The following is a 12,073-nucleotide window of genomic DNA, read 5'->3' as shown; positions in this document are numbered from 1 at the left end:
ATGTTCATTTAATCTGATATTTAATTTTTTAGAGGTTTGACCCACATATATCAGGTTACATGGACATCTAATCACATAAGCAACTCACTCCATTTTGCAGTTTGAGAAATGTTGATGATCATATCTCTTGTTATTCACTGGGTTTCAGAAAAAGTTTGTACATTCCATCACACTACACATTTGGCATGTGTCACCTGTGGTGTGACCTTTTTCTCTTAATTCTATGAGTGGTAGCATGAAAGGACACAGTATCTCTTTAAGATTTTTGTTCCTATGATATGCAATCATTAGTTGTTTATCCTTAAATACACCCCAATGTTCATTATTCACCAATATTTCTTCAGATTATGAACAATCTGATGGCTATTCTGTGCATAAGTTAAAATGCATATCATATAGTCTTCCTGTGAATTTTCTCTATTTTTAAGTTGTAAAAGAAGGTCCCGATTGTTGTAATAGGCCATTTTAAGGGCTGACCTTACCACATTTTCAGGATATCACCATTTAATATATTTATCCTTAGATTGTATTTTGAAGTCCTTATTTGACAAATAAATTCTTTTCAACCATAGAAATTGGGAGTAAAGTAAACTTTTCTTCAAAGGGGTAGGATAAAAACTTGAGAACTGCAGGATAGAATTACATTCTGTTGGTTTCTAAAAAAAACTTTAGTTGAAAAAGTCTTCTCATGCCATTTAATCTGTACTTCCAAAAATTATATTTCCAACCTACTACAAGTATGCACAAATTTGACTTTATAATGATAGGAATTTAAGTCCATAACAAACCTTTCCAAATTCAACCTTCATATTTTTCCAGATGAAGAAAATGTCATCTATATATCGCACCCATAATACCATATCTGCATAATGTCATGATGTGTATACCCATACAGTACATGGCTCATAATCGAAACAGAAAAACGTTTAAAAACCGGCCTAAATCGGCACTTGGACGATCAGTAACAAAAAATGTCCAAGTGCTGATAATCGAATGGGGTTTTAGACGTATTTAAAAATGATTTAGGCCTTCACAGTGCTCCTGAACAACCAGAGTTAAAAGGGACGTCTTACGAGGCATGGTGAGGGTGGGTTTTGGGTGGGACGTGGACCATCCTAGACTTAGTTGTGCTGCATGTATAACCAAAGGTTGTACAACACTGCCTAGATGAATCTTGGACGTTGTGACTTAGGCCATCTAAAACCAGTTCTAAGTCCACAAAAGATATCCAAAGTGACCAGATAAGCACTGCAGACACACACACACTGGAGACCCCACACACAGCCCCTTTGATCACTGACCCCATCCCCTTAAAAAATGTAATAACAGTTTTACATATCTTCCTCCATAACATCAGCACCTGGCAGCCTGGCATAGGAAAGCCTAGTAGAGCTGTACAGAGGTGGCTTATGTGGTCTTGGGGGTGGGTTAGTGAACCATGGAGAGGAGGACCCAGGCCCATAAGCCACTCTAATCACTGCATTCATGGAGAAACATGTGCACCCCCAAAAAAACTCCCAAACCCTTTTGTATTGCCATATAAGTGGCTTCTGCAGCCATAAGGGCTATTGGAGTGGTAGATAGGTGGGTCTAGTAGATTCTAGGGGTGTTTGGGGAGCTTACCACGACCTGTAAGGGAGCTGTTGTGAGATGTTTATGTGGCACCCTTTTTGTGAAGTTCACAGCAGTGCCCTGTAAGGTGCCACACTACTCTGTTGCCATGTCTGTGTGTCCAGTCTCTTACTTTTCTGGCCCCTCCCACATCTAAAAGGTCTTTTTCTAGGCGTTTTTGACTTGGACAAATTTTTGGACGAAAATGGAGTATAAAGATGGACAACTTTGAGGTCTGGATGATTTTCAAAAGAAAAATATGCTGGATGTATTTTTTGAAAATGGACCTTTTCCCGTGTCTGACTTTGGATGACTTGTGAGTTAGGCCAAAATGGACTTAGACATTTCTTTTGATTATGCCCCTCCACATTCTCAATCTAGCCATAAGTAAATTGGCCACTGATGGAGCCATAGTGATACCCATTGCTACCCCTGAAGTTTGGTGAAATAGCTTATTTTCAAGCTAATAATTGGAACAAATATTTAAGTGAACTTATCTTAAATGCCTTCTCTTATTAAACTTTTAGAAAATCAGTTAAAACTTAACTTTTTGACAAATTTGTTTGATTCTTTGCCACCGTAATGTATTTCTGCACTTAATCGGAGTCGACTATATGTATTTTGTTCAGAAATTCTATAGTATCTCATATATACAAAAAATCTGTAGTACTAATGGGCATAAGAATTTGTCCACAAAAATTAAGAGGACTTCCAGAAGAGATCCTTTACTTGACACTATGGGATGACCAGAGGGATTTTCAAAAGATTTATGGATTTTTGGCAATAGATTAAAAAACTGGAGTTTTGGGATATAAAACATTTACCCCCCCCCCCCCTTACTAAGGTGTGCTATACTTTTTAGCACACGCTAAATATTAGTGTGCACTAAACACACGCTAAACGCTAACAGGTGCATGTTATACTATGGATGCGTTAGTGTTTAGCGTGCAATAAACACACACTAAGGGGTCCTTTTACAAAGGCGCGGTAGCGGTTTAATGCGCGGAATACCGCATTGACGAGGCGTTTGGATTTTAGGCTGCCGCGGGGGTTAGCGCGTGATGAAATGTCCAACGCGCCAACCCCCGTAGCGCGCCTTGATAAAAGGAGCCCTAAAATGCTTAGCACACATTCATAAAATAGGGCCTTAGATATTTAAATTCTTTTTTGGGGGGTCAGAAAACCATATTCCATAGCTTGCTTGTTAATTTTATTAATCTCAGATTGCAAACTCTCTGTAGGATCAGTGTGAAGTGCTACATAATCATTACTGATTTTTACCACAATAACATGCAAATTATATGCATGCTATGTGTACTGAAAATCGCCAGTAAAGGGAAAACAGGGTGATTTTTTTTTAAATGGGAGCAGCTGCAGTGCCTATAAAAAAATGACCCCACTGCAAAGCTGGAACCCCCAGCTACACACCCAACATTGGGGTACTTTTTTGGTGGTCATCACAAGTGATGCCACAGGTTTGGGGACCCTCCCCCCCCCCAACAGCCCCTAACCATACAAGCCTGGTGGTCTAGTGGGCCGTTCCCCCCTCCCGACACCCTCATATTGTTTTTTGAAGACTGGCATACGGGATGCCATTCACTCTGGCCATGCCAGCCTTCTTCTTCACAGTGCATCCTGGAATGCACTGGGAAGGTGCCCAGGCACCTAAGACCATAAAGTGCCTCCATAGGTACAATTCACGTAAAAGGTAAGCACAAGAAAGGAGGACCTTGAAAACTCTAGCCTACATTTCTAGCACCCACATTTCCCAAAGAAACGGTGCCATTTTGTGATTGACACATGATGCCAGTTGCTTTTCAGGTAGCCACCAACAAAGACCCTGTCTTTAAAATTTGGGCCTTGGTATATAACTGAATGCATGCTTTATAAAATTGTTTTGATGCTGCCAGTGTACTTAAGAACATAAGAAGTTGCCACCACTGGGTCAGACCAGAGGTCCATCGTGCCCAGCGGTCCGCTCCCGCCGCGGCCCATCAGGTCTGTGACCTGTGAAGTGGTTCCTGACCATTTCTGTAACCTACCTCTACATCTATCTGTAACCCTCAATCCCCTCATCCTTTAGGAACCTATCTAAACCTTCCTTGAAACCCTGTAGTGTGCTCTGGCCTATCACAACCTCCGAAAGCGCGTTCCATGTGTCCACCACCCTCTGGGTAAAAAAGAACTTCCTCGCATTTGTTCTAAACCTGTCCCCTCTCAATTTCTCCGAGTGACCCCTTGTACTTGTGGTTCCCCACAGTCTGAAGAATCTGTCCCTGTCCACCTTCTTTATGCCCCTCAGGATTTTGAAGGTTTCTATCATGTCTCCTCTAAGTCTCCGCTTTTCCAAAGCAAAGTCAGATCTATGTCTAAACAAGTATACAAAAATTACATTAATCTCAACTGGGGAGATAGGAAGAGCCATCCTGAAATTTATTTCCAATCATTTATACTATCACTATGTCACAAAGCCCACAGAGAATACTTCTATTCCTGTCTTGCTCTTTCATTTCAAATTTCAGCCTCTGGGATCATTTCCCAAATGAACATACAGGATATATAAATTCTCAGGTTCTGCTGAGAATGATCAGTTCAGAGATCATCGATAGCCATTTGTTACTTGAAAGGTAAGAAAATCAGCACATCTTGAATTTTAGTAGAATGGTTAGATTAATTAAAACAAACTCAGGGGGTCTGAATTTTGTATGAAGCCCTGTAGACACTGAGGGGTCATTTTATTAAGGCTCACTAATATAATGGATGCCTTAGCATTTAGCGCATTTTAAGCTTTAGTGCACACTACATCAGCAGCACATCAAAATAAAAGGACCCCTCAGTGTCTACAGGGCTTTATACAAAATTAAAATATGGTATAGGATGCATAAATGGTAAAAAAAAATATCAGAAACTATGTATATATATACATAGCAGCAGAATTTTGTGATGATAGAATGTCTACAGCAGGGATCTCAAAGTCCCTCCTTGAGGGCTGCGATCCAATCGGGTTTTCAGGATTTCCCCAATGAATATGCATCGAAAGCAGTGAATGCATATAGATCTCATGCATATTCATTGGGGAAATCCTGAACACCTGACTGGATTGCGGCCCTCAAGGAGAGACTTTGAGACCCCTGGTCTACAGTGATTTACTGAACTTCATGCACTTCAGCAAAAGAGGGAGATTTTAAAAAACATTAAACCTCCATAAAATTGGGTGTCTTTCAATGAAATGTCCTCACTTATGAAAATTGATGAATACTGAATAATTATTTCTGGTTTCATCTTAGAATGCAATGGAAAAGGCAAATTTTACAACAGTATCTGAATTCATCATTTTGGGGTTTCCTGAATTTCGAGACCTGCAGATACCTCTCTTCATTCTATTTTTATTGATTTATTTAAGTATCCTGATGGGGAACCTCACTATTATCATTGTTACATGTCTGGATTCTTGCCTGCACACCCCCATGTACTTTTTCCTCAGTAACTTGTCTTTTTTTGATATTTCTTATTCTTCAGTCACTCTCCCCAAGATCCTGGATATCTTTCTAAGAAAGAGTCATCACATTTCTGTGAATTGGTGCTTTGTACAAATGTATTTATTTCAGTCTCTGCTTGGCATGGAATTTCTGATACTTTCAGTCATGGCTTATGACCGCTATGTTGCAATATGTCAACCCCTGACTTACCATCTGATTATGAATCAGAAAGTGTGTCTCATGATGATCACAGGGACATGGATCGTAGGGGGTATGATGCCTGCAACTCAGGTTATTCTTGTCTCTCAGTTTTATTTTTGTGGCTCCAATAAGATCAATCACTTTTTGTGTGATATCTCAGCACTGCTTAAGCTTTCTTGCACGAGCACCTCGGTTGTTCAATGCATTATTTTTATTTTGTGTGTGATTATAGGGTTTCCCTGCTTTAGTTCAACTGTCACATCTTATGTCTACATTATCTCCAACATACTGAAGATCCGTTCCATAGAGGGGAGACATAAAGCCTTCTCCACATGTTCTTCCCATCTCATAGTTGTATGCATGTTCTATTTACTTGTACTGTGTTTGTATATGAGACCATCGTCCATCCAATCAATGGATCAAAACAAAGTTATTACTATGTTACATAACACTTTAATTCCCGTGTTTAATCCTGTAATTTACAGCTTGAAAAATAATGATGTAAAAACCTCCATTAGAAAGCTTTTTTTCTGGAAAATATGTAAATAAAAAATGATTTTTCATTGAAATATGAGAGCCTGATATTCAAAAGATCTAAGGGACATAATCTATAAACAGTGCCTAATGGTGCCTTTTGGTGTAATTGTCTATCAACGGCTAGGCACCATTTACAGAATCACACCTAGTGGTGACTAAGCAGACTTAGGCATTGCTAGGCATCCTAAAAGTAGGTGCCGCTCCATTAGCCCAGCTTTTCACCCACCTAATTTAGAGGTGCCTATCTTGGACACCTGTCAGCCATGTTTATGCTCCGCCTATAACCACACCTACTGTATAATATAGGCATCTTTAGGCATCCTTAGGTGTAGGAGGGCATCTCCACTTAGACGTTGGTTCTAAACTCTTAAACTGTTTAGATAATGTTTATTTTATTATTGGCTGAAAATTGGCATGGTCAACTAGCATGCCAATTAAGCCAATTTTTAAAAATGTAGGTGCGGAGCCTAAATTTAGTTATCACTAGGTGGTCACAATTAATCTACCTAGGACAGCCTAATGTAGGCACCATTTATAGAACCTGGACCTAAACATAAGAGTTACTAAAGGTGCCTAGTTCTTCCTATTCAAACTTCTTCCCTACTGAGGGCTCCTTTTCCAAAGATGCAGTAGAGTCTACTAAGGGCCGTTGAGGCAAATGCTCAAACGCACATAGGTATTTCTCCACCCCTTTTTTACTTAGCCACAGTAGAGTTTTCTACTATGGCGCAGAGCACTTTTTGATATAGCTTTCAATCCTTAACTAAACTAAACTAAGCCTTAGGTTTATATACCGCATCTTCTCCACTGAAGTGGAGCTCGACACGGTTTACAGAGTTTAAAAAATATGGGAAGAGAGAAGAGAAAGAGTTTATAAAGCATAAAAAGAGGGGATGTAATTAGGAGAAGAGATTATTATATGCTAGAGAAAAGCCAGGTTTTCAGTTGTTTTCGGAATAGTTGGAGGGAGTCCAGGTTCCGCAGCGGGACAGTGAGGTCGTTCCAGAGGCCGGTGATTTTGGAGAGGAGGGATCTACCCAGTTTACCTGCTCCTCTGCCCTCCAACCCAACCCGCTGATTAACCGTTCCTCTTAACTGTATCCATGACATCCTGTTTGTCTGTCTGGCCTATTTAGATTGTAAGATCTTTCTAGCAGAGACTGTTTTCTTACTTTTTGTGATTGTGCAGCGCTGCGTGCATCTGGTAGCATTATAGAAATAATTAACCTTTTCCTATCGTAATAAATTTTATGTTACGCTGGTTCCAATCGTAATTATTTTAGCAAAGTTTTGTATTATTCACCGTTATCATTTACGGCTATTGTAAACATAATGTAAATAAGTCATAAGTCTGTAAATTCAAATATTTTGTGTTCCTGGCTCTTTATTAGTCCATACAGACTGTTTATCCACAATGGCAATGACATTTTTGGAATGTCCCATCATCCGGGACACACGATAGGAAAATGTTAACAGTAGTAGTAGTAGGATCAGAGCATTTAGCGCCCCCATCTGAAGTGGAAACCTCTACCACAGCTTTGTAAAAGCTAGTGTGAGTTCCTAACTTTTTTGTGTTTAACTTCAGAAAGCTTCTAAATTTTGGAGTGTGAATCATGGGTAAAGCCAATGGCTGTAGGAAATTAGGGGATTTAAGTTATGAACTCAGCAAACTTATCTTAGTATAAGGTAGCTAACTTAAGAAATCAAAGCACCCTAGACATTTTTTGGCACTTAAATAATAGAAATCAAGGGCTCCTTTTATGAAGGACTTGGATCGTGCAGAATAGTGCGTGCTAAATTGCCATGCACGCTAGCCGCTACTGCCTCCTTTTGAGTAGGCAGTAGATTTTCAGCTAGCGTGCGCTAATCCGGTGCATGCACTAAAACGCCCCGAGTGATTTGAATATCAGACTATAGGGTGTAGTTATCAATGAGGATTGTCTTTAGATGCATTTCAATTTTGAAGTTTCAGGTTTATTAATTTCTTGATATCTTGCCCATTAGATAGGCCTGATAAATGACTTAGGAAATAATTATTCGGTATAGCAAAGTCTCGGAATTATAGGTGGCTGTAGTTGAAGCAGGCTATTCAGAGTGGGTTCCCTGAATGGCAGAATCTCAAAATTCATTATAGCTTGCAGATCCTATGTTTCCAAACAGATTTGTTGGGGCATCAGGCCACCCAGTGGTATAAATTAATTTCTGAATTCTTGAATAAAAAATCTTAGGGATATTTGGAGCATCGAGATAAAGCAATATATTTCTGCATCTCAATAGCCACAAATTTGGACTTGGAGGATGAAATGTACAGTGTCAGCATCTATGAGACAAACATGTTTTCTTTCTGTTACATAGATCTTTTTGGAACCCTATTAGGTTACATAAGTTGGACAGTTCTAAATCTAATAGATGCTGGCGCTGTCATCTTGACATAGGGACATCTGTTGTTCTACTGTCCTTTGATACTCAACTTCTAGAAGTCAATATGGGGACAGATTAACCTCATACTGGAATCAACAATCCCTTTGATGTATGAGGCAATTATATGTAGAACATTGTTGCATATCAAGGCTCCCATGGATCGCTACAAATGCAGGCTTTTCATGATTATGACAGGGATAGGTATGCAAATGATAACCTGCAATTGGAAAAATTGCGACCGCCTCAACTTTCCGTTTTGATGGGCCAGTTTATGTTTAGGTTACAAATACGAAAAGATAAATGCAGATATGTTAGGGAATAGCAAATTATTTAAATTGGTTTGGGGCCCGTTGACATCCTTTGTTAATTCAACATAGTTGTCTTTGTTTAAATTTTTTATTTATTTTATACATATCCAGGACAGGGTGGGTGGGTGGAGGGGGATATATTTCTGGTTCATGAGACAGCCATACTCTGAAAGGGATAGATGTTTGGTTAGCAGGAAGCCTGTTTGGATAGTGACTAGATGGGCTCAATCCTCATATAATAAATAGTGAGACAATTTCTATATATAGCATGGGAAAACACATACCAGGTTTGAAAATTAAGTACAGCAACAGTAAGAAAATTCCTATGTACTGCTTAGAAGATTGTATACATATTTAGGAGCTAAGTACAGTAGTATGACAATTGATAAGGCACTCTGGGGAAAATTCTATTAATGGTGTCCTGATTTTAGGCAGCCTACCCCTGTCTATCAGCCAATCAGGATGCACGTTTAAAAACAAAACATTCTGAGGTAGACTGCCTATGTTATATTTTGAGAAAAGGAGACTGCGAGGGGATATGATCGAGACTTTCAGTATACTGAAAGGAATCGACAAAATAGAGCAGGAAAAAAAATGATTTACAATGTCCAATGTGACACGGACAAGAGGACATGGACTGAAGCTAAGGGGGGACAAGTCCAGGACAAATATCAGGAAGTTCTGCTTCACGCAGCGAGAGGTGGACACCTGGAATGCTCTCCCAGAGGAGGTTATTGCGGAATCCACCATTCTAGGATTTAAAAGCAAACTAGATGCACATCTCCTTACAAGAGGCATAGAGGGATATGGGTGACTAAAATTACGCCAGGTATACACCTGGCTGGGCTTCCGCATGTGCGGATCACCGGACTTGATGGACCGAAGGTCTAATCCGGAGATGGCAGTTCTTATGTTCACCTCCACAAGCCTAGGGAGGCATCTAGGGCTGCCTAAGCTCACCTAAGGCTAGGTGTGGGTGTGGTTTCACCTGGAAGTGGTCTGAGGTGAGCTTAGGCATCCCTAGATGGCCCTAGGTGCCTCCTTAGGCCTGCAGTAGGCACCTGAAATGTAGATGTCACGGAACTGATCATGGCAAGGAAGTCTCTTTGCTATAATCAGTTTAGTAGTCACGGCAGGGAACCTGTCCCCCCCTGTGAAGATGATGAGCAGGAGGGATACCCAGAAAGCCGGCCGTCCCTACTCCTGAATGTCTGCGGCAGGAGGAATGCCCAATTCCTCCTACTGTCACCTCCAAAGACATCCCCCGGCAGGAGGGATACCCAATCTTTAGTGCTGGACCCCCCCCCCCCCAAGATCATCGGCAGGAGGGATGCTCAGTCTCTCTTGCCAGAATCCCCCCACCTCCCCAAAGATCATTGGCAGGGGGATGCCAGTCTCTCCTGCTGGAATCCTCTCAAGATCATCGGCAGAAGGGATGCCCAGTCCCTCCTACCAGATCCCACCCACCCAGAATGCACTGGGAGAGAGGCTTAAGTTTCCAGTTGGCCCAGGCCTAAAGCCCCTCCTATGGGAGGGGCCTTAAGCACTTGGGACAATCAGGACCTTAGGCTCGTCCCTGGTGCATCCCAGATGCAGTGGAAAGGGGCAGGCTCAGCATTCAGTGAAGAAGGGCCTGCTGGCTGGATGAGGGAAGCAGCTGTCTGGCCAGCCAAATTAATATAAGATATTTTGGGGTCCAGGTGGGCTGAGGGGTTTGGGGATTCTGGCAGAGGGACTGGGCATCCCTTCTGCAGATTATCTTGGGGGGATTCCAACAGGAGGGCTGGTTTTGGTTTGGTTAGGCACGCTAAATTGGTTAAAACGCCTTAGTAAAAGGATCCTTAAGTGCCAAAAAGATGTTCAAACTGACACTGGAAGGATAAAGGCATGATCCTCCCCCTTAGATATACCAAGCACTTGACAGCTACAGATGTAATGGACATTTTTCCTAGAGCAGCAAGCTGGTGCCTGGAGTAGCTTGGTGGTTGGTGTATTAGATTGTATAAAAGGGGATCCAGGCCCATATTCTGCTCTTGTGATTTTTATTTTATTTATTTGGATTTATATCCCATCCTCCCAGAAGAGTTTACATACATAATAAAACATAACAGGGTTTACATAGGCTGAAAACAGTTTAAAAAAAATAGCAATTTGGATGTTTCTGCATTAAAAAGCATCCATCTGCCACTTTGTGCAATTTTCTGGATGTCTTTCTGTTTGGAAAATGGGCTCCTAAATGTCATGTCCAGTCTCCCAATACCCTCTTGTAATTCTACACATCTTCCAGTGATTTAAGAACTCTGAATAATTTTGCACCAGCAAATTTAATTGCCTCACTAGTTATTCTCATCTCTAGATCATTTATGAATATGTCAAAAAGTAGAGGTCCCAGAACAGACCCCTGGGGAATCCCACTTCTTAATCCACAAGACACGGCCTCCTATCCCGTGATTTTGTAATTTTTTTTCAGGAGTCATCTGTGACACAGGAATAGCCCAATAGTGCAGTGGAGTGAGATTGGATTGGGGGGGGGGGGGGGGGTAAGGAAAGAAGATGGCAGCCAGACCTGTGTGGGAAGAAAGATGGGGAGGAAAGGGGAAGGGTAGAGAGAGGGAGGAGATGGTGCATTTGGATGGAGAGGAGGGGAAGAAAAAGTAGCCAGATCGAGAAGAAAGTTGAATGTGGGGCAGAAAGTGAAGGAGAGAAACCCAGCAAATGGAAAAGGTCCCAGAAACAGTTAAGAGAACAGACGGAAGAAAAAACGATGATATGTTTGGAGAATTGACATCTGCTGCCTCAGACGGGGTTTTCAGGACGTCCACAATGAAAATGCAGGGGAAAAAAAGTGCGTTTAATGGAGGCAGCTGATGCCCGCTCCACACAGAGAGCTCCGAACCGCCGCGCCAAAACAGCGCGCTCTGTCACTTCCGCCCACCCTCGCGCGCACGCGCCGTCACTTCCGCCTCGGAGGCACCGGCGGGCGCAGGCTGCGAGGCTGTGATTGGAGGGTGGCTGAAAACAGCGTGCTCCGTCACTTCCGCCCACCCTCGCGCGCACGCGCCGTCACTTCCGCCTCGGAGGCACCGGCGGGCGCAGGCTGCGAGGCTGTGATTGGAGGGGGGCTGAAAACAGCGCGCTCCGTCATTTCCGCCCACCCTCGCGCGCACGCGCCATCACTTCCGCCTCGGAGGCACCGGCGGGCGCAGGCTGCGAGGCTGTGATTGGAGGGGGGCTGAAAACAGCGCGCTCCGTCACTTCCGCCCACCCTCGCGCGCACGCGTCGTCACTTTCGTCTCGGAGGCACCGGCGGACGCAGGCTGAGAGGCTGTGATGGGGAGGCTGAAAACAGCGCGCTCCGTCACTTCCGCCTACCCTCACGCCGTCACTCCGTCACAGATTTTAGTGTCTACCCCATAATTTTCAGTCTCACTGAGATGAATACTTAGCATAACTCTGAAATGCATGGAGAGATTTTAACCAAATGTGATACACATATGATTTACTATCTAGAGAAAA

The sequence above is a fragment of the Geotrypetes seraphini genome, chromosome 16, assembly GCF_902459505.1.
Source record: "Geotrypetes seraphini chromosome 16, aGeoSer1.1, whole genome shotgun sequence".
In the NCBI taxonomy this organism is placed as follows: domain Eukaryota; kingdom Metazoa; phylum Chordata; class Amphibia; order Gymnophiona; family Dermophiidae; genus Geotrypetes; species Geotrypetes seraphini.
This window is presented reverse-complemented; position numbering follows the sequence as displayed.